Below are 21,526 nucleotides of genomic sequence, written 5' to 3'. Positions count from 1 at the left end.
CATTTATAATTTATTTTTATTTTGCCCCCCCCTTTTATAGTCCCTATAGTTAAGGAGATTCCAGTTTAATGAGACAAATCGGGAAGCAAAGATCAGAGTCATGAGTGCTCTAAAGTGCAAATGCTATGTACACATGTATGTGAATGGAAAAAATGACACCTGTTGAAACTACTCCAGGAATGTGGGATAGGGTAAAGGAGAATGATGGAAGGGGTGAATTCAACTATGATATATTTGAAATACCATAAGAACTTTTGTAAATGCCACAATGTACCCTCACCCAGTACAACAATAAAAAAAAATGATCTAGGGCAAAAAATAAAACAGGATGGCTGTGGGAACCTGAGGTGTGAGGGGTAGGTGTCCATTATGGTTTGAATATGAAGTGTCCCCCAAAAGGCTTATGTGTTGAAGGCCTGGTCCCTGGATGTTGGTGCCCTCGAGAGGTGATCGGGTCATGATGGCACTAATGTCATCACTGAATTAATACAATGATGAGCTCATAGCTTAATGGGTTATTAGAAGGTGGGGCCAAGTAGGAGGAAACAGGTCATTGGCAGGGGGCATGTCCTTGAAAGATATTTTGGGACCCCTGGTCCTTTCCTCTTTCTCTCTTTGCCTCCTGACTCCCACAAAGTGAATGGTTTCCACTGACATTGCCCTTCCGCCATTATGTTTCTGTCTGGCCACAGACTTAAAAGCAATGGGGCTAGCCAACCATGGATTGAAATCTCTGAAAGTGAACCAAAAAAAATGTTTTCTCCATTATGTTGTTTTCTCAGGTATATTGTCACAATAATGAAGAAATGACTAAGACAGTGTCCAACCAAACAGACAATGGGGTTAGGGAATGCCTCAGAGATCAAGCAGTAAGGCTGAATTCTGACATGAGAAGAGCTCCAGGCAGAGGGAGGTATCTGAGAAACAACCATTTGACAAGTGAGATCACAGCAATTTAGAGAATTGAATGTGTAACTATGTGGCTGCTTTGAAGCATGAAAGGTGGGCTGTGTTGGGGATGAAGCTGGAGACTTTGGCCATGGCAGGTCAGGCAGGATCTTGCAAGCAATGCTTTTAGAGGGTGCCCCTTATCTTGAGGACAGTGGGAGTCCTTGAAGGATTTCAGTAGGGGAGTGACATGTTATGACCTGACATGTTGAGACTTTGAGTTTAGAAATACCATTTTGGTAACAGAGTGGAGAAGAGAAGAGAGCCAGGTGGAATGGAAGCATGGAAACTTGGTATGAGGCTGCATCAAAACTGTGGATACAAAGCACTGTGGAAAGACTGGAAAAATGCTAAGGAAGTTGAAATCTCAAGCTTGGTGAACTTGGATGTGAACCGATGGGAAGAAACATAAATGCTGCATTGCTAGATCTCAAATCAGCTTTCATTTCTTTTTGCCTTATTTTATATAAACCACCTCCAAAGAGGTATCCCTTCCTCCAACAAAGGTTAAAGTCTCTGATCACCTGGGGCAGAATTTCTCAGTTAGCTATCGATCCTCCATATTGCCTTCAGTCTTACACAAGTAGGATCATAATAAGCATTTGCAAAATTTACTAACATACCTATCTTTACAGGCAAATTGAATTTATGAAATTAGACTGGGCTCATTGTTTTCAAAGAAACATTCTGTAGATAGATCAACTTGAAAGAGGATTATAGTTGGGTCATTCCATGATCATCTATCCATATTTCATCCCACAGCTATAAACTAGATATTCCCCACATTTCAGGTATTATTTTAGACGTTAGGGAATACAGTGGGAAATAGGACTATTGTCTTATTGCCCTAACAGAGCTTATTCTACTAGGGGAAGACAGGTATAATTAAGTCAACAAAATAAAAATATAAATTCACACAGGTATAATTGTAAAAGGTAGGTGCAGGGGAATGGAAAAAGAAGCAAAAACAATAGCCCAAGGTGGTAAAAAGCTAAAAACTGAATGTCAAAAAGAGGCAAAGATGCCTGGAAAGAGGATTCTAGGCAGAGGGGAGAGCCAAGTACAGACTTCTTGTATGTCTGGAACTAAAACCACGGAGCAAGTGGTTAGGGATGAGCTTAGAGAAGTAGAAGTTCAGTTATGGCCTCATAGGTCATGAAAAGGACTTTGGATGTTCACCAGCGCAGACTGACATGTTCTGGCCATGGAGGTACTGTTTATCACCCTAGAGGTTGTCAAAGGTCTGTCCATCATATCTTTGGAGAAAAAAACAGAGCAGTTTTTCATGACTTTGCCTTTCCTGAGAATGGTCCATAGGGAACCAGCCAAACCTTCATTCAGTAAAATTTCACCTGGGCTTTGCTCCAGCATCTTTAGTAATATTGAGTATTTACCCAAGTACAGGAATGTACACTGCACTTGGTCCAACAGGGAGGGCTGAGCAAAACAAAAGACAAAGTCTCTATTGTGATAGTTCTGGAACTTTGGAGTGTGGTTCCTCACTTACCTGTCTTTCCTTAGAGCATGAGAACCAGAGACAAGTTAGAGATTATAGCCAAATAGACAAGTCCATTGTGAACTGGAACCCTTTTTGGAGAAGAAGAGAAGGCTGGCCAAATGACAATGCCAGATGGAGGCAGAAGTGTTGAAGCAAGAGTTGTACTGAGGTTGAAAGAAAAGGTAATGAAGGCAGAGGCTTGATCCTCTTACAATGAGGTACTAGCTTAGCATCAAAGTCACAGGTCTGGCTCATTTGTCTCTTCTGACTTATCCAGAGGAACATTGGGAGATTACTGCTAAAATTCCAGTGAGAAAGAAAATGGACTAAGGAGTGCTAGAAGTTAGACTACAAAATGAAGGTAGATATAACCAACCCCCCATTTTTTCCACTCCATTTCTGTCTCAGGTGTTCCCTGTACCTTGAAGAGACAAAAGCACTTCTTAGAATAAAAAAAAAGGAGAGAGTTAGAACCTGAGCTTATATAAAGAGGAAAATATCAATGGTAAATGGGATTCTGGCTAGAAAATTCTGTTTTACTTTTTCTTGAAAAGTTAAAAAAATATGAGAGGCTGTTATGATGTTTAAGTCATTGACATTTACCCTCTGTCCTGACTCTCTTGCTCCCAAACAAACAAAAAATTCTCCATCCTTAGAAGAAGCCTGTTTTCAATTATATGTGGATTCCGAGGACTATTCCTTTTTATTTGGTTATGAGTGAGGTTGAGGCTATACTTTAAACTCTCTGGTCTTGGGCTCTTTTGCCTAGTCACTAGAATTTCATCAATGCCCTCAGAGTTGAATGGTACCCATGTGTTAGCGATCTCACAGATACACCATTGTAATGCTTCATTATGGTTTTCCTTGGAGTAGGGGGAGGTAGTGGGTAAGGGGGGGTAAGGGGGAGTGGGCCTTTCATAGGTTCCAGCCTGTACAAAAACACTGCTGTCAGAATTTTACCCATGGCAGTAGCCTGAACATGTCATCCTAATCATGGGAGAACTGTATTGGCTTCTTGTCAAATGTTGAATTGATTTTAAAATTGCTTTGATGACTTATACATTCAGTGCACAGTTTGGGGTCTCTGTTTATCTCTCCATATGAGCCTAGTCACAGCTTGAGAACATTTGAAGCTTGTTCTATTGGCCATTGGAAAATATAGGTTTAAGTCACATGGAATGTGTGCTTCCAGTTGCTGTTTCAGAATCTCACATTTGGAGCTCATTCCTGGCTGGCCTCCAAAACACTGAATGAATAGATCTATTTAAGATGAAATTTCAGTTTTATCTCTACACAGAATGCTTTTGAATTAAACATATACATAAGTTGTGCATGGTTTTATTTGGGGTTATATAGCACATAAGAGCTGGAAAGAGGAGACAAGGAAAAGAAAACAAAAACATCCTCAGTCTACTGGTCAAATTGGTTGCACATTACCTATTTTTACCTTCCAAGTTCAGTCAGGTGTTCCAAACAGCAGGAGGTCTGAATTTTACATAAATCTCCCACCAGGATAGAAAAGAAAACCTTGCCAACCTAGAGTGAAAATTCAGACATGGACAAGGAAGATTAGACTACTGTTCACCGAGGAGTTGATTAATAAAAGGAAGGAAAAGGAAACTGAGACAAAAACCAGGAGAGAATCTGAACTGCAGATCTAGGTGAATGGCTAAGCTTTTGTGTGATGCACTAGATTAGTAAGGATGATAACTGGCTGATGTTAGGAAAACGGAGAGCAAGACAGGAATGTGATAGCCTGAAAAACTAGAGTCCCCAGAGCTCTACTTGTCCTGTCACGACTGGCTGATGCTTGCACAACTTTCCCCAGAGTGAGTGCAACACAAAATTCCTGATGCTTACGGACATGTTTGATGGATTAAACTAAAATCTAACAGGGGATATTCATTACATTGCAAGATGCATGGTTAATTCACGTGGACTTGGTAGAAAATGGTTATGACAGGAAGCAGAGATGAGTTGGACTTGCTTTTTAAAATTCATAAGGCTAACACTCGTATGCCTCAAGGTCTGGACAGTTAATGATTTCATTTCTGATCATGCTTAGTTTTTGTCCACATTGGAAACAAAGTCAGTTGAAAATTTTTATTCCAGAGAATAAAAATACCTGTAAGTCATCTCCATGGTGATGGAACAAGCCCTAAATTAGCATTCCCCACCCTCTTTCAGGGTTCAATATCTACTCGTGAAGTAGCAGGAAGAAAGTGATGATGTTACTGCCCATCTTGGCTGTGTTCTATCAATACTGCCATCTTGTCTTCCAAACCACAGGACCTACATGTTAAGTTTATCTGAGTCAGTTCCACTTTTCACAGTCTCAGGTTGCCACCTGAGTCACAAAGCTAAGACTGAAAGTCAGGCAAAATATCATCAGTCTGTTTGGGTCAGTCAACACATTTCAGAATAATGGTTTGAAGTGCAAGGATCAGAAGTGGCTTTCCAATAAAGCTAGTAACACTTAAACTTCAGGTTTGCTGGCTTGGCAAAGGTCTTAGGTATGTGTTCAGGTGGTACAAATTTTAGAAAAAGAGGGTACTTAATGACCACAGACAGTGTTGTCTCTTTCCACTCTAACCTGCCCTCCATCGCACTGCCCCTTGTGTTGGGAAGTGCCAGAGTAGCTGTGTGTGTTGTATTTATTAAGGTGAAGTTGAGTTGGGGACCCCTTTGCTTGGATTTAGTAGGGTATATTTATGTGATTTTCACTGGCTTCTGAGAATAGTTATCACCAGTCATTCAAGAGATTAGGTCCTATTATCCACAGTGCCAATTTCTCTAGTGTTGGGACTTGAAGGTACAAAACACACAGTAATAGTGAGATATGTATTTGTCTCATAGTACCCAGCAGCAAAGTTTGTGGGTAATTAAAAAAAAAAAAAGGATGATTTTAAAATATGTAAATCTAGAACCTATTCTGGCTTTGCAGTATTTGTGATACCCAGTAGACTTTTTAAATGTATAATTTGGTGCAATTTATTTCCTTGATTTAAATAAATATTTATTTCTATATATATTTTATACCTATTTTTAGAGCTAGATTCCAGAAGATGAGAGAAGCATAGGTTCATCATTTCTAGAATCTGGTTTAGCCTCCAGATCCCTTGTTCTGACCAGGCCTGCCTGAGCAGTCCTGTCCAGAGGTTCTGAACCATAAACACCCTCTTCACAGAAGGACAGTCCCCTTGAAAGAGCTCATTGTAAATCACATCCTAAGTACCTTCCTACCACTGCTGTCATTCTCCAAGGTCTGCACAGTACCCCAATGCAGAAACTGTGATCATCTGTCATTGTATTTGGTTAAACTCCTACCACTTAACCTCACAGATGAGGTATCAATCCAAGAGCCTAGCCTCTCTCTGTCACCTCAAAACCCATTTGTGCTCCTCCCACTGCTAAGTTCCTGAGTACCTTCGATGATTAAACAAGAAACAAGACCCTCACTCAATATGATGTACTTACTTATGAGAACACATTCCTTCTTTTATTCCTTGAAGCTCTTAAGTATTCTTTTGCACAAACACAAGGTTTTGTTTGGTGTCCTAAGTCAAAAACCCAACACAAATAAAGGGCTGATGGAGTGGCTCAAGTGGTACAGCATCTGCCTAGCAAGTGTGAGGCCCTGAGTTCAAATCCCAGTACTGCCAAAAACAACAAAAAACCTGACAAAGTTTCTGAGCAGATGAAGATAATTTAAAATGTACCTGTGCCACATAAGTACTTACCACCATCGACATTACCATGTCTGCAAAGTTTTAAACCTACATTCTCTAAAATGCATTGTCAACTTTTAGTTTGATAAAAACTTAATCCTATTTTCAAAATTATCAGAACTCGAGCCTAATAAAACTCAACTTTGTTATTTTAAATGTCCACAAATAAAGACAACACTACAGATGTGAACACTATTGAACTCCTTTTCTTACCCTACACTCTATCAACACAACATAAATAGAAATTTTACCAAAAAGCTTTCTAAACCGTTCATAGCATCCATTCAAGATGGACACCAAGGATCCCTCCCGACATGCACACTCCTGTATAGTCTTCTCTCACTCTGTATCAAGTTTGGTTAAAACAGTATGACAGAAGTGATGATGTGTTACTTTTAAGAATAGGTTATTGAAGATTGTTGTTTCTGATGTCATCCAGGGCTCTGGGAACCTTTCCATTGTGTGTATTTCAGGTCCTTGGCAAATTGGACAAAACATATAGAAGTAGCAAGCAAAGCATAGATTTGTTGCAAATGGAATACACTTCCACTGACAGGAGCAGACCTGAGTGAAGAAACTCAAGGCCCTGATTCTCTATCAGGGTTATAATTTAAGGCTGAAGCTGGGGCTGGGGGAGGGGTAGCCTAAAAGGGATGTCCCCTTTAGGATTGACAGTTTTGATTGACAGGAGGATGTTATATAACTTATGTTTAACTGTGTATGTCCCTACCTGTAATGTATTCTGTTAGAATTACATGTATGAGATGCAGTCCATGTGTATGAAGCTTATGTAAGGGAGTGTCTCAAAAGTTCATCTGAGAATAGGTTCCACAGCCCTGAGCCCAAGCACTAGCTTTGGGACTTACTCTTCTGCACAAACATATTCTTTTATTGTGATATAGTGGCTATCAAGTTAATCACAAAATGGGGATTCCAAGGATATTCCCAAAGAGATGTCTCCTGAAGGGGGCATGTCCTAGGCAGGACTTTTATGATATTTATCCATCTGATCAGTCTCCATTCCCTCTTGACCAAACCGTATTTCCCTATTTTCCTGCCTCATTTTCACTTTGTGATACTCTTTCTTGTTTGCTCAATCTCTCTCTTTCTCTCTCTCTTGACTTGCTCCTGGGGAAAGCAAACTGCCATTTTGTGAGCAGCCCTATGGAGAAGTCCATGAAGTAGAGAAACTGAAGTCTCTGGCCAACAGCCAGCAAGGAACACTGGCCTGCCAAAGTCCACATGAGTGGATATGGATACAGACAAAGAGATTTGATTGGCACCCCCCCACCCCACAGCACTAAATCCAAACTCCAGTAAGCAACTAACTGGAGAACACGTCTCTATTACCTCATAGAGATGACAAAAGCCTGTGTATGCTTGAGACTGAGAGAGTCACATGCTGAAGAAATAATCACCTTCCTTGTTCAACTAAAACACAAACAAGCACACTTAGAAGCCATGAAAGTGGGGTAGAGGGCAAGCAAAACTATTAATGGTTTTGTTCTGGTTCAGCTTCGAACTCATCATGTCTTCTTAATACAGGAGAAAACTATACTCTCATACCCCACAGTTTAGGGGCATAGTCGAATCACATTGTGTTTAACTTCTTGCAGTAGAATTCTTTGAATATGACTTTGCATTTACCGTGCATTTAAGAAATGTTTCTGATAGGTCAATTTGTGCTTTTTCAGAAACTGTTAACTTATGCAATATGTCAAGCAAGAAAAGCATTTTTTAAGCTACCAAGAGAATGGAATATATGAAACATTCAATTCTGAAAGTTCCCAAGGTAGAGGTCAATAGCTGCTAATTCACTGATATTTCTGGTGCTGATTCTACAGACAAGAAGTCAATCTTCAAGTATAAAACTGTGGAGAAAGCAGCATGGGTTTCAAATGACTATGAATATTTTAAGATACCCTTTCTTTTCACTTCTTCTTTTCCAAACAGGACTCATATTTGTGACTTTTCTGCTATCATATTCTGGAGGAAAGAGTATAGCTAGTTCATTGCGGAACCTCCCCCAACCCCCACCCACCCAGCGTTTATCACACTGCAGATGTATAGCAGACATGACAAATGATTTGGTTTTAACCAAGCCCTTTCTTCTCAGGCAAACCCTAACGAGATTCTATGAAGGAGAACAACGCACAGTAAAATAAAATGTGTCTAACATTTACGAATGCAAGAGAAGTAGTACATAGGCACATTGTAATATCCTCCTAATGAAATCTTGCTTGATTCAAAGATGAAATATACTCAGGATGCTATAGGAGAACAAGAGCTGATGTGTAACCCAGAAAGATTTCGATTCAAAACAACATATAAATTCTTTTATTCTACTAATCTGCCAGAACAAAGTAGGGTTTTTTTCCCTGACTCCATATAAATTACCAATCTTTTGTACCTTTTAAGCAAGTAAAACAAGAGAAGTTCTATACTTCTGTACATAATGTTGGATAACAGCAAGTAATTCTTCCTATGTTATGTTCCCATTTGGAAATGCATTTCCATGAAGACTTAATTGCTACTCAAGAATCCTGGAATTTGTCTCAGAAAGAAACATACAAAAATCTACTTGGTCTTCCAGGAGTTAGTACATGTCATGAATTTCTCATTCCAGGCAACCAGGAAGTAGAACTTTATTTACAAGGTTATAATAGGAGCTGCAATAAATAATTACTGCCAGAAAGCTAAAAATAAAATTTATTCCTAATTACTATAAAAATAATACAGGGAAATGATGGAGCTCTCTTTTCCAGCAATTACTTCCTGGCTATGCAAATGTCAAAGTGTCATTTGGCATTGTGTGGACAAACAACAGTTTTGTGTCAACTAAGACAAAACTACAGGCATTGCCTGGGTGAGGGTAGGGATCTCAACTTCTTTATGAACAGAGATCATTATCTGCACCCTACCCTCACCCTTGCACTGTTTTTTTCCTTAAAGTCACTTGCTAATTTCCCATTAGACTGAATCATGAAGAAACATTCTCAAGTATTGAACAAGCATCTGGCCGTAACGCAAAACTACCGTGTCAGTGAATCAGCACCTTTCTAAAATTGAGTTTGACCAATGAAGCAAGCCATTTAGAAGAACTTTTGTGTTCAACAACATCTGTCACTTACTGAGATTTTTCCAATTGTTCTAAAGTTCCTATCTGTTAAATCATTCCCGTATCACTAATCAGTTCAATATGACTTTGCCAAACTACTAATCTCCTGTGGAATCAGACACCAAGTACATATTGCCTAGTTTGAATCCCACTGTGACGTGTACTAGCTGTATGATAAAAAAAAAAAAAAGGAGGTAACAATAGAACCTGTCTTATAAGGAGGCTCTGAGAATTAAAAGTGACAATGAGAAGAGGTGTCTGGCTTCGTGTGCAGCACAGGGGATGTGCTCCAGAAGTGTTGGTCCTCGTTATTCTAGTCAGCAATTTTCAGTCTTATTTCTGTTTTTAATGTTACCACTATTGCAAAACTCTAAGGTCCGTTTTCCCAAAATGCATCTCCACTGGCAGTCACATGGAAAAATTTAATTATCATCCATTCATTAAAAGGAAATATTTTTAAAAAGCATATTTATTATGGGTTAAGAAAATGTGATATATGTACACAATGGAATTTTATTCAGCCTGAAAGAAGAATGAAATTACGTTGTTTGCAGGTAAATGAATGGAACTAGAGAACGTCATGTTAAGCAAAGTAAGTGAGACTCAAAAAGTTAAAGGTCATGTTTTCCCTCATATATGGAAGCTAGATCTATAAGTTAAATGTATATATGTAAATACATATATATATACAAATATATGTACATATATACACATGCACACATGAATATATACAATGAGAGAGAGAACAAAATTGTATTAGTGTCTGAGAATGACTGTGGGAGGCAGTAAAGAGAAAATATGTTAGAGAATGAAAAATATTGAGATAACCCATCTATATATAAATATAATATACTATTGAATATTAGGGGAGCATGGTGTTAGGGAAAGAGTAAGTAACAGGGGAGTTAATTTGATTCATGCATAATATATACAGGCCTGAAGTACCAAGGTGAAATCCCCTTGAACCATCAACATACACTTAGAAAAATGAAGGGCAGGAGGATAAAATAGGTCTTTTCTGGGGAGTGGATACCAGTGTGGGGGGTGGGCACAAGGAAAGGGGGAATGAGGGTGAATATGGTGGATGTTTTTTGTATTCATATATGAAAATAGAAGAATGAAACCTGTTGAAATTGTTCTAAGAAGGGGGAAGGAGATGAAGGAGAATGATGGAGGGGGTAAATCTAACTGAGATATTGTAAGCACATATGTAAATATCACTATGTTTCACTCTATACAACTTTTATACGATAATAAACATTTTAAAAGCATATTTATTAAATGAATACATGGGTACAGGTCTATGATGAGTAGTAGGAGAGATAGGTCATGGGCTTTGAACTCATGGAGCTGATCAGGTGAGCCTCATGTCCTGTTCGAGTCACTGGACTCTTTCTCTTGGACACAGTGATTATTTTACAACTGCTATTAAAACATGTTCCAATCTCTTCTTAAGACCAGACTCTACAATTCTGCAAAGTAATTCTCAGCCTCTCCAGTGATAGAATTCTCAGCACAAGTGGTGAAAAGAAGTTTGAGAAATTCATCCCCCCTCCAAAGAGCAAAACCATAGTTAACAGGGATTCTATAATTTACTCACATCCTTATTCAAATTAAGACACAAGAGACACCAATAAGGGAAAACCAGCAATGCTATAGGCTAAATAACTCTTTTAGAAGAAAAAAGAAAAAGGGGGTGGGGGGGTGGAATCTGTAAAATGAAGTCTTATTCATAAAAGCAAAACTCCTGCAGGGCAAGTCAACTGATTGGTTTTTAACAGAGTGCAAAGTTTAATCCAGTTACAAACTAAATCGCATCTAAATCAAATTGGGTCCCTTAGCTGACTGGAGAAAGAGCTTAGAAGAAGGCATCATCTCTGTAGCTTTTCTCTAGATTGTGCTCCTGCACGCAGCAGTCCTCCCTCAATAAAATGTACATATTACTTACTGGTAACACCGTGAGTTCAGATTTACTTTAGCATTTGCCAATTTTCCAAGAAGATAAAATCTTTTATCTTCCCAACGTCAGGAAATAATCCAGGGCTTTTTTGAAACAATAAGAGACAACATATTTTGAAAGAGGGTTTTTGGTAATGCAAAAGTCAACTCTCATTTGTTTTGTGCTTAGCAAAAATAAACCAAATAGTTAATGTGTTGAAGTCTTTACATAACAGAAGGACTGTATTGGTGGGTAGGGTTCACTGGACCACAGCACAAAGGAAAAAAAAGGAGGAGGAGGAGAGTAGTTATGTTCAGGCTGTTAAGAGAGGCCTGTTATATGTTAAGCATGAGTGATTTATATAGACTGTCATTTAATCCTCATAACAATCCAATGGTGATGCTATTGCCCTCATTTAAATGAAAGGAATTTTTGATCAAAAAAATTAGTGAACTTGTACAGAGTCCTTCAGTCACTAGTATTTCAGTAACCAGAGTCTAAAACCTGAGCTGTTCTTTGTCCTATACCATTAATCTATAAATAGGCAACGGTATTTTCTCATACACACACACACCCATTAACTCTTCAACACATTTTTTAAATTATCAAGTTGGATGTTAGAAGCTCAAAATGGATCTTGATACAGAAATAATATTATGAATAGCAGTTAGAATTGCAGACCAGCCAGCAAATGAATAATGAAACCAGAATTTCACAAAAATGCTTAGTTATTATTGTATAGTTGCTGGTAATTTTGTTTTTCTTTAGGATTAGGTGTTTGGGTTGGTGGAGGAAGGAAGGTAAAGAATTATAATTTATGACTCTAGATATAGGCAAGGACTATATGGTTGCAAGGACCTAAACTTTGTTTAAAACAATTTCATTAAAAAAGGAGGAACATGAGGACTGAGGCCCTAATAGGAAAGTTGGTGAGAACAGGTATTTTTTCCTCTTGTTCTGAGGATTCACTTTCTGCCTTCATGCTATTCTATGAATTATTTCTTTCTTCTGTCTTTGAGGATAATTTTCTCTGACTCTCCCCACTCACAGCAAAAAATTCCCTGCTTTGTATCATTTCCCAGTTCGGATACATTCCAAAACAGTATCTCAGTACATTTGGAGATATTCTGTGGAATATCTAGTTCACTGGAAACTTCCATCTTAGCAGCAGAAAACAGATGGGAGCTCTCCAAGCTTCAGAGCACAGACCTGAGTCACTCTGGCCCTGGTTCTCAGTCTTAGCCACCTCAGTCACCAGTGTCCCCAGGAAGCCCTTATCCCATACTTCCTGGTCCTCTCCTCACTCCATTCCTAGGCTTTCTGCTACTGGCACACCCTTTGCTTCTGTTCCAACTCCCAAAGCCTTGGAAATATTTGTTGGCCAGAGTGTTTGGAGCAAGAGTGGTTTCAGCGTGGAGGTTTCTGGCCTCACAAGCAGATCTCCTGAGGGGTTCATGATGGATGTAGTTCTAGGTGCAGTAGCTCCAGGACACATTCAGGGATAGTTCTTTCAAGTTCCCCTCAGACTGTACTGCCAGATATGGGATCCAGTAAAAGTCATGTCTTCCCTCTAAATTTCTGTGTAAAAGCAATAGGATAGGGATAATTGATCCCTGAAGTTTACAGTTCTGTGATGGGGACACAATGTCAACTTTGCCATTCCTCTATTTATTGTTGCATGAGGTCTATGTCACTATCCTTGATACTTAAGCTACATTTAATCTCATATTATAAATAACCTTATCTGTATACTTGTGAATGCATTAATTTTTAGCTTTTCAAAAATCACAGGGAAAATGAAGGGCTGTTTTATGAACTGTTTGCTGCCAGTGAAGCATTTGTTGATTCATTTTTTCAACTATTGCTTAGTGACCAATTCTGACAGGCATAAAGAATGGTACAAGATATGGCAGGTCCTCAAAGGTACCTGAGCCCAAATGAGGAGAGGAAGTTGATTACCATAAAGCAACATCAGAGATAACAGGAGCTTCTCTGAGTGCTAACCATTGTGGCAGCCCAAGAACACCTTCAACATTCAGGGAAAGGGGGAGAAATTTCAGTGATGGTGTTTGTCAAGTTCCTAAGTGTGACTGAGAAATCTGAGTCCTTCCCTCTCTAATGGAGAAAGATGAATAGCCAAGATGTCATAAAGGGAATTTAGGGAGATGGGTGATTGGTTGGCCCTCATCCTCCATCCAGTTACAGTTTTCACTTTTTTGTTAGACATGGGGAGAGATATAGTAGAGAGGGTAGGAGTGTCAAACATCTGTCATTCAATAGGCCTAACTGTAGCTGTATCAAAGATGATTCACCAAAGTCCCAAGCTACCTCATGAGCTTGACAGTCTTCTCTGTCATTTCATTAACAGCCATCACTACCACCACCATCACACAATCCAGTAACAGAAACCTGTGTCTTCTGTGACTAACTTTTTGGTCCCACCTATCATGCTGTGACTCAGCTCTACTCTGTGTGGATAGCTTTTAAAGTGGAGTAAGGGCAGATTGGGAGGCCAGGGTAAATGGAGAAATGTGGAATAAAAGTACCTATAAGACTGTCACAGGAAAGAAAATATGTTGAAACTCTAATGAAATACAAGGATGAACTACAGGTTCTGTTTTTCCTTCTGAATGTGTCAAACCTATGTCTCTTCATTCCCATACAGCCATCTTGACTCCTTCACAGTGGGTTATCCAGTTGGCCCAAGGCCCTATTTGCAAAACTTTATTAGAGTATCTTCTGCCTGATTCCATCATATCATGCCCCTTTCAGCCATCTTCCTCCACCTACATCAAAAGCATAGAGCTAGTGTTCAAAACTTCCTGTTCTCCATTCCTGTCAAACTGGTCACACTCCCACATGTGGTGTGCTCATTCCTGTCTCTCTGCCATACTTCTCTGCTTGAATACTCAACTCCTGCCCTAACACTATCTTGGATCTTCCAGTTCTTCAGGGTCAGTGAAGTTCCCTAGTCTTCATGAAACAGTGTGACCACTTTTGGCTGTTTCTCCCCAGTGAATGGACCTTTCACAAAATGTCTACAATACTGACTGCCACAGTCTGGATCTTAAATGGCCCCAAAGGTCCATGTGTTAAAGGCTTGGTCCCCATCAAGAGACTGTTGAGAAGTAGTGGGACCTTTAAAAGGTAAGACCTAGAAGGTCTTCACGTAACTGGAGTAGGGGGAAGTATGCCCTAGAAGGGGACTGTGGAACCCTGGTCTCCTTTTGCTTTCTTTCATTTCCTTCTGCCATGATGGATGATGAGCTGAAAACAATAGGGCCAACAAGCCAAACAATGGATTGAAATCTCCAAAACCATGAGCCGAAATTAACCTTTTCTCTTTATAAGTTGATTTGCTCAGATATTTGTTACACTAATGGAGATCTGAAATACCCTGGGACAAATGAATTGTAAGTGATGATATATTTTAATATCTTTTAGTTGTGTCTCCCCAGTTAGACCTAGTTAGATTGTCAACATCAGGAACCAAATCTGTCATATAGGCTCTGTAAGTTTTTTGTAAATAAAACAAGTGAATCAATGTACTGTCCATATCATCTATATCTTTATCTCTCCTATAACAAGTCACTAAAGTCAGTGTCAGTCTTTTATCCAAAAATAGTAGTCATAAGTAGTTTCCAGTTGTAACACCTAAAGACCTGCCATGATGATAATGTAAGTAAACTCATACCTTCACAGAGCAGGACATGTAAGTAAGAAAGACAACATCCAAAGTCTAAATGATCAATTGAAAATTCTGAATAAACAAGAGACAAGGCAGTTGTCATATATGCAGTCCAAGTGCTCATGTAGAAAATGTGTTGAAGGTAGAGAGATGGCAGGCAGAGAAGAAGAAGTATATAGTTAGGTTTATAATGAAGACGAACATGGAGAAAATTGTCCTCATTCCAGTCTGGAAAAGAAAAGGATAAAGGCCAGTGATAGGCAAACAGGCACAAAATGTCTGTACAACCTAGTGCTCATTTAGGTTTGTCCTCCCCATAGGAGCATGTGCCTGTCAGAGCTGCAGCAGGGAGGTGGGGGCTTATTTGCTTAAGTTGCTCATTGTAACTTCAAGTACCAGGATATACAGTATCTATTCACTGATTCCAGGTGTTGTGTGTGGGATCTACTGGTGATTCATTTGTTCACTGGCTGTTTTACTAGGTACTTACTGTTAGATTCCTTGCCAGTTAAATCATTCAAGACCTGGGCCAGACCTTCAGGTGGAAATAGGACTAATGAAAAGGAAAAATAATGCCAGAGAAGTACATAAGGATGGGACAAATAAAATCCTTTATGTGTCCAGAGAAAGCAGAGCCAATTCAGGAAATTATTTTAAACTAAGACTTGTAGAAGTCTGCTTTTAGAATGTTGAACTTTATATGTGATTAAAGCAGACATTTTAAAAAAATCTTACCTTTTACTGTTTTTGGTATCAGGGTAGTAATAATGCACATGTAAGTAGCACTTGCTCTGTGAGAGAATACATTCTATATTCTCTACAAATTATTAACCTGTTAGATCTTCACTATCTTCATCTCCAGTTGTAGATCAGGGAACTGAGGCACAGCAAAGGTAAGTCACTTGCCCAAGGACACAGAACTTGCCAGTGGTGGAGTGGTGGAGTGGTGGAGTTCAAACCAAAGAGCAAAGCTCTAGAACCCGTGGGCATATTCAAGTAAATTTAAGGTAATATGTGCACATATACATTGACTATATTCAGTCCCCAAACAATTAGTAAATCAAAGTTACCTTTTATAATCCAGGTAAAGTCCAGGAATTCGGTATGTTACTTCTGGACCTGACAGTGAATTGAATTGGGGGTAGGAATTCAATTTGACTTAGCAAATATTTATTTAGCTGTGAAGGATCAAGAGATGAATAAGATGTAGTCACTTTCTTTAAGGAGGCCAGTATGTAGTGGGAACATAGGCAAGTAAACAGCTCATTACAGTACAGGGCAGTAAGTGCCATTGTACTGTGTCTATTGTGTCAATAAAGTGTGTGGGCTGCTGAAGACAAAGGGATTAATTCTGCTTGAGACTTCAAGGCAGAGCCTGAACCTGGACAGCAGACAGACTTCTCTCAGGCACAGAGGGTCCTAGATGGGAAGAAGGACTTTCCAGGAGTCAGTTATAAAGTAGCCATGAGAAATGACAACAAACTGATACTACAGTGGTACCTGAATTCTGCCCTTGAGGTCCTGTCACACAAAAGAGGCAAAGTAAGATCAGCTAATAGTTTCTTCTTAGCTCTCCTCGCTCCCCTCTTGACCCCAGTAGTATGAATTCTGAGAAACTAGGTTAGACCCATGGAGAGTACCTTTATCCAAGCTCAGATGACTGAAATTTCCTAGAGTCTTAACAGTATAGAAGGCTTCCCCTAGTTTTCCCCAAACCCCAAACCAGATTGTGTATCTCACTGCTCTGATTTGAGGCAAAGGAAACCCAACCATGTGCAACCAAATATAGTGTCAGAGTAAAAAGAGCCAACTTGAGAGAGCCATGCTGTAACAACTTGGGCAGGTCAAGCCTGGCAGTATGAGAGAGGCTAGTGAGGGTGTGAGAGAGGAGCCCAGGCTTCCCCTGGGTGACAGGCCATGCCCTTTAATCACTCCTGCCCTCTGAGTGGAGGAGAAACATGGGGGAAAGAACCAGAGAAATGAGAAAGTTAACCTCATTTCTACTTCCTCTTTCAGGGTCCTTAGACATATTTATAATATGTTTTCTTTCTTTATAAAGGAGAGTTTAATGAAAACTTCAGCCATTGGTAGTTCCTATAAGAGACACTTTTAAGGGACACTTTAGTAGACAGCATTTGGTTTATGTATTCTAACCATTTTTTGGTCCTAACTGAAGACAGAAAAGGGTTAAAGAAAGAATGGGTTTTATTTCCAAGCTTTGTGGCTTTAGGCAAGCTACTGACCTCCTACTCCTTGCTTTACAGAGGGGGATTTCAATTAAATGGTGTCGATGCCCGCCTCCTAGCACAGTTGGGGTGATTCAGAAAATGGGGAAAGTCAAGTGCCAGGCACTGTGCCTGGTGTAGGGAACTCATTCATTCACTGTGAGGACCTTCCATATTGCCAGTCACAGAGTGCATAAGACAGTCTGCCTTCAAGTTCTATGAGCTTCACATAACTGATAGTATCTGCAGGTCAGTGCAGGAAGCAGAACTTGCTCCAAGTATAGGAAACAATCCCAATGCAGGAAGCGAGGGACTCCCCAAATCTCTGGAAAGAGTCCTGGAGTGACTCCCAGAGCAACCCAGTACCAGACTGTGAGAGGAGCTACTAACTCAGAGGCATGGCTAGAGCCAAGCAATGTAGTCCAAGGCCCCCCACTGTGGCAGGAAGCAAGAGAATGGACATGAAGATGATAGAGCAGGTCAGGATACCCGTCACCCCCTACCTCGACTGCCTCTAGAACCTGGTAGCCACACAGGAAAACCACACTCTTGCTGGTCAGTGAAGACAGCCAGAGTACAAGCAAAGCCCATTTCTCTTCTAAATCTCCTGAGAGAGCTTCTGTTGCTGGAATCTCATTTATTTCCAGAACCTTGGCATTAAAGGAGCCTGGGGAAAGTAGCTTCTCAGTCAGCAACCATGTGCCAAGCCCAAACTCTATTATTTTGCCAGAATAGAAGTCTGGAAACAATAAAGTGTCTTCAATACCAGATGGGAGGAGAAGTCATCTGAGGGCAGGGATCAATATCAACAAAGGCTCAGGGGGAAGGAAGGAGATGCCAGCAAGATACCAAGAAGGTCGCCATGAAGAAAGCTAGAACCTGGGTAACTGGCGTTACCTAACAACTCAAATAGAAGCAATGACTGGCCTTCCATAGTTTCTTTCTTAGAATGATAAAAACTTGTGATGATTTTTTCCCTGCAATCTCCAGCATCCTGTTTAAAGTCCCATTAACTTAATAACATTACTCAGAGGATCATTAACTGGGTCTGGAAGAATCAGAACCCGTTTCTCAAAGGCTGGCTCTCCATGACACTGGACTCTACAAAACTGTGATGTCGTATACACTTAATCAATTAATGTACCCACCTGAGCTGGGCTTTTCTTTTAACATATTCTTATCATTGTTATTATTATTGAAGGTATACTCTTTGAGCCAAGAATTTGCTTAGGGTTGAGTAGCAGAGTATTTTATGGGAAAAAAAAAAAAGCAGACAGTGGGTGACCATTACCTATTTACAAGAAAACTGATATTTTACATCTCAAAGTGCAGTCCATGATGGCTGAAGTATTTTTTTTTATTGTTATGCACATGGTACACGGAAAGGCTCTAGTTGTTCACTGGTGAAAATGGGGTGACAGAAGCAAGAAATGGAAGACAGCGTTGTTTTCGTTTTGCACTAACGTTCCTGGACGACAGCATACATTTCTCACATTCACAGTCTCAAGGCTCTTATTGTCCTAGTTTCCTGTTAAAAACCAAGCTAGTGATGGCAGACCCATGCAATCCCAGTGGAATACTGAAAGCAGTGTATTACAGTACCAGGCAGGAGAGGGGGCTGGATAATAAGTATAATAGCAAAGGATTACTCCCAAATGAAATGGCAAGCCACAAGCCATCGCCATTGCACAGCCCCACGATAGCTAGAGAAAGAAGGTTTGGGTCTCAGTGTCGAGCTCTAAGCAAGAAAAACTTGGAGTTTGAGGACAAATAGGGAGGAGACACAGAGGGAGAAGAAACTCAGTTTTCCCAAACAATTCACCATGCCTCTCTAATTTAAATCAAATTGTGGCTACCAAATCCAAGCTTAGCCTGGACATAAAAAGAATGGTTTTTGAACAAAATTGTTTGCACAAAGAATGGTAGCTCCATCAAACACATATATGTTTGTAGCCTTTGATCTTTTCTTTTGAATTCCTCTGTGTGCATTATCAGCCATAACATCTAATGATAACTCCTTTCTTTGCCCAGGCAGGAAGGGGGCATGAAGAGAATGTCTTTCAAAAACACAGAAGATGAACTTCGGGGTCAGTCCTTAAGGGCTTATGGCTAGACTCTCCACCCTTCAACGAATCTATTTAAAGGAGTGCAAGCAAGAAAAAGATCAGAAGACAGATAAAGGTACAAGGGTAAGGATGACTGACTCTTCAGCTGGGCCTTGAACATGTACCAGCAGAGGAATTGGGCTGGAATATGTCCAAATCATTATAGATTGTGTTTCTGAAGATGTAGATAGGCAGACCTAGGTACACATCTCCTGCCCATGTGAAACCTTGTACCAGACAAGGCAGGCCATCACTTGTAAGGAGAGATTGATCTAAAATGCTCCATAAAGGCATTTATTCCAAGAAAAGTTCACCTTCCCCACATCCTCCTGCCTGGAACAAATGTCAAAGCTTTTGGAAAGAGAATACATCTCAATTACCTGCTGTATACAAATGTCTCAGAATTATCAGCCTAAGTATTTTCAACAGAGAAGAAGGGTTCCTTCATACATACCTGACTAAAGCTGAGAAGTAGGAAAAGCAAAGCTTTTGCCTGAAGACCTATGTGAATAAAATCATCAAAGTTTACTGAAGGACATAAAGAACACTAGATAAATGGAGACATATCCAATTGCTAGATTGAGTCAGTTTTGAACCAAAAAAAAGTGGATTCTTTTCAAATTAATCTATAAATCCAGCAAAATATCAAGTGAAATTCTTATAGTTCTTTTCATGGGCTGACAAATGGAGCCTCTGGATTTCTGTGGAAAAGACAATGTAAAGAAGAATAAAAAATACCATTAAAACACTATAAGGCTACACTGATTAAATATTGCATGATTAGCACAGGAAAAGTAAGTAGAACAGGTGAGAATAATGTACTGATTACCAGCCATGTGTGTGTGTTTAAGAATTTATTTCAAATTAGTGAGTAAAAGATACTAAATGAATAAGTGTGGAAATATAATTTTTATCCTTCTAGAGAATGTAAAGTCATTCTTTACCTTATAACAAATTCTAAAATAGATTCAAATGAATTTTTTAAAATCCACTAAAGATTATCATAAAAGCAATAGAATAAAAACACAAAATCTAGAAGTAAAACAGGAGTGGATTGATAAATAGTACTTTGAAAATCAGTCTTGATTGTCCCAAAAATATCACAAGGAAAATCACAAGCTAGATCAAAATAAAGCATGTGAAACATGTAACAGAAAAAGTAATAATAGCCACAATATATAAATAGATCTTTAAAATGAATATGAAAAAGAAAAAGCACTATGGGTAAGTGGATTAAAAAATTAGTATATGCTAACTGTACAAAGAATGTTCACTGTGGTATTTCCATATTTGCATGTAATGTACTTGATCAAATTTACCCTCTATTTTGTTCTTTTTTCCCTCTCCCCTTTCTTAAACAATTTTAATGGGTTTCATTATTCTATTTTCATACATGTGTATAATGTCCCTTGATCATATTCAACCCCTGCTTGCCCTCTCCTTTCACCCTTTCCCTTCCCACTGGTTCCTATCCCCAAACAGACCTGGTTTTAACATGGGGTTATGTCATTTTTAGGGTGTAGATTTTGCATATTAGAGGAAACATGTAACATTTGTCTTTGTTTTTATAGTCTTGGCTTATTTCACTTAACATGATGTTCTCCACTTCTATCTATTTTCCTGGAAATGACATAATTTCATTTTTCTTTGACTGAATAATAGTCTATCATATCTGTCTATCACATTTTCATTATCATTCATTGGTTGAAGGACACTTAGGCTGATTCCATATTTTGGTTATTGTGATTAGTACTTCTATAAACGTGGGTGTACAGGTTTCTGAATTGTATGCTGACTTTGATTCCTCTGATATATGCCCAGGAGTGGCATAACAGGATCATATGGCAGTTCTATTTTTAGTTTTTTAAGGAACCTCCATACTGATTTCCATAGTGCCTGCATTAATTTACATTCCCACCATCAGTGTATGAGGGTTCCTCCCCACCCCACCCTGTAGCTGCTGATTGCCATTCTGACTGGGGAGAGATGGAATCTCAGTGATGTTTGATTTGCCTTTCCTTTACAATTAAGGATGGGGAACGTTACTTCATGTACTTATTAGTCATTTGTACTTCTTTTGAAAATGGGCACCAGGTTTTAAAGGTAACCACAGAAGAAATGATGCAAACTGAGTCTCCTTTGCACTCACTCCACATGCACAACTCATCTTGTTCTTTTTTAACTACACTGTCACTAACCTAGTTGGTGCTGCCTTCATGGCTCCCCCTTCTACCATGACAGCCTCCTAATGAATCCATCTAGGCGCTTTGCATCATT

The sequence above is a fragment of the Castor canadensis genome, chromosome 16, assembly GCF_047511655.1.
Source record: "Castor canadensis chromosome 16, mCasCan1.hap1v2, whole genome shotgun sequence".
NCBI classification, from domain to species: Eukaryota; Metazoa; Chordata; class Mammalia; order Rodentia; family Castoridae; genus Castor; species Castor canadensis.
This window is presented reverse-complemented; position numbering follows the sequence as displayed.